Source organism: Octopus bimaculoides, chromosome 13, assembly GCF_001194135.2.
Source record: "Octopus bimaculoides isolate UCB-OBI-ISO-001 chromosome 13, ASM119413v2, whole genome shotgun sequence".
Lineage (NCBI taxonomy): Eukaryota > Metazoa > Mollusca > Cephalopoda > Octopoda > Octopodidae > Octopus > Octopus bimaculoides.
In genome coordinates, this window is record NC_068993.1 from 62,525,624 (window position 1) to 62,528,792 (window position 3,169).

A 3,169-nucleotide genomic window follows, 5' to 3' on the forward strand; every position below is an offset into this window, starting at 1 on the left:
AGAGAGAGAGAGAGAGAGAGAGAGAGAGAGAGAGAGAGAGAGATGGAGGGAGAGAGAGAGAAAGATTGATAGATAGTTGGATATAGATATAGGTATATATGTGTGTGTATGTGATTTAGTGTATGTGTATGCATGAATATATGTGTGTGCTTGTGTTTGTGTGCGTGTGAGTGTGTATGTTTGTGTCTCTCTTTGAAGGGTTATATATATGTATGTCCAATTTTCTCCGAAAAATTAATTAAAAGAAATTTCCTTCCATCTTCTGTCAAGTTTCTTAGATTTTCCAGAACTTTTAATTTAAAATTATTTATTTTGATTTTTTTCACATTTTTCTTTTCATTTTTTCACGAATATATTTCATGTCTACAATACTTTCGGTCTTGTTCAACGGTTTTGCTCTTTACAACAATTTCATCACCCCTTTCAACTTTTTTTTTATATATGTAGGAATCATCACTATCCACAATGTCATTGTCATCACCGCCATCATCTTTATTAATATTGTCATTATCTTTATAGTTAGTGTCATCGTCACTAACAATACGATGGTCGTATTAGACGTTATCTTCCCGATCTTAATTTTCACTGTATAACATCTTCACCACTATCCTCGTCGGCGTCATCATCATCATCATCATCATCATCATCATCATCATCATCATCATCATCATCATCATCATTGTTGCTGTCGTCGTCTTCGGAAATGGTCATTAGCTTCGTCGACAAAAACGTTCGCTTTTCGATATCATCTCATTTTAAAGTTCAGCGATTTCATATTTTTAAACTGTCAGAATGAAAACCAGCCGGGAAAAAGAAAAAAACAGAGAGGAGAATCATCAATATTAATTAATAATTTATTTTTGTTAAATAATGGTAGAATTTAACACTTTGAAAACTTCTCTCAAATTTCAAAAGAAAATAATGATTATTTTTCAACTTAATGTTAGTCTCTCTTAATCGAAAATGGCGGAATGGGTGAATATGAAATGTTACGATATTTATACATTTCAGTGACATTAAAAAGACAACAATAATATAAATTAAAATATTTATCTTGCTTTGTTGGAAATATTTACAATTTCTATATTACTATTTGTGCTTTCTTTTGTGTTTTGTTTTTAGTTTATTTTGCATTGTTTTACTTGTCTCCTTTTTATTGTATTTAACACACTCTATATAATATGCGTGAAATATTTCCTGGGTGTTGTGTATGCGCAATTCCCACTGTTTACGTCATGTGTTTGTCTGCATTGTTTTGCTTATTCTAAACATAACATTTCTCTAACGGATGTTATTAATAAATCATTTTTTCTATTATTGTCATATAAGACATCGCATAATATTCAATATCATGATGCTACAGATTGATGAGATATGGCAACTACGAAAGTCAAACATAAAGGTTGTTCCTGTTGTCATTAGCGCATTGAATTCAATACCATCCAACTTCAACTCATGGACACAAGCAACGATTTCTTTACCGAATCGTTACTGTCATCGAAAAATGGTGCCTGTACATCAATATGAAGCAGCGTAAGGAATGGCTTAGCCCCGGTAAACAAGCGACACCGTGCATGAAACAAGATCTTCATCCGCGTAAAACGATATTGTGCGTATGGTGGGACTGGTAAGGGATTATCCATTACGAATTGCTTGAACGGAACTAAACGGTCAACGCGGAACTCTATGTTCAACAGATGGAACGACTCAGCACGGCTATTCAAGAGAAAAGACCTAATCGGCAGCATGGAGTTCTTCTGCTGCACAACGAGGACTCCACATTTGAGTTACTTCTATTTCCAGGTCTTTGTATTTTGAATGTTTCTCCGTTTCTTTTTGAGAAACGTTGTCATCTTTTGGTATTGATACAGAGTATGGTTGCTTTCTCATTTTCTGTGTTTCATTCAACATCCTTAAACAACCCTTATTCAAGGACCGTTTGAGTGGGATGGGCTACACGATCTGAAGAAAATTTTGACTGGGCTCCACTTGCAAGGTCATGTGCTGTTTATCTGATATGAGATCACCATGTCGCGCATACATGGTTATGTTGCATGTGCCTGGTGTACCCTTAGACAGGTAGCCATTGTGAGTATACTGGACTTCGTATATTTTATCCCAGTGTCACTTTGATGGGATACACTGCTCTCTCACTCAATAATAATAATAATAATAATAATAATAATAATAATAATAATAATAATAATAATAATGATGATAATAATAATGATAATTCTTATGAACGATTATAACATCAGACTCTATTTATCTTACACGTTGTATTGTAAAGTTTCGTAATTGCAATCCTTGTTTCTGAAGATTTCTATTTCTGTTTTCACAAAGTCGTCAGAACCATTTTCTGTGCGTGGAATCCGAACCTGATGCAAACATTCCAATGAATTATTCTAGCAATTACGTCAGCCGTCTTTTGATGATCTAAGTGTAGGTGCTCCGATACAAAGTAAGCTTATATTCTCGTGTGTAGCGATGCTCATTCTATATTTGTGTGGACACCCCTATAATTCTCTTGATCTAATTTATCCTTGAAACCTATTTTCTACTACTAAAATCACCCTCTCGGTATTTTTCTTCATTACTCTACTTTAATCAAAGCTAGCTGTTCGTGTCATCTTTATCTCTTTTATCTTTTTCAAAAACACTAGATGAAGCTTCTTTACTCGACCCTTTCGCTATTTTCAGCTTTGTCTTCTTGGTGTGTGAATCTCAACTAAATCTCTAAATAACTCTCCACTTATTAACCTCCGTAAGTAGTATTTCTTTTTCTACTAAATATATTCCTAGATTTGTTTTCTCTTGATCTGCTACATCTTCAAATCTCACGAAAACTACAACAACAACCACAACAAAGTCGATATTAAAATTTACTTGATATGTGAAAATATTTCCAAAATTTCACTTACCATTTCTGTCTTGTTGCATTCATGACTGCATCCATATCGTTTCAACGTAAGGCGAACGTTTCGAGAATTTATTAATCTTGCACATTTTCTTTTATTCATAATGATTTAATTCTTCAATAACCGATAAATATAATATAATTAAATACATTTTCTCACCACCAAATTATTATTTACACTAAGTCTTGCTTGCTCTTTTATATACATTTGGCGTTTATATATATATATATATATATATATATATATATACA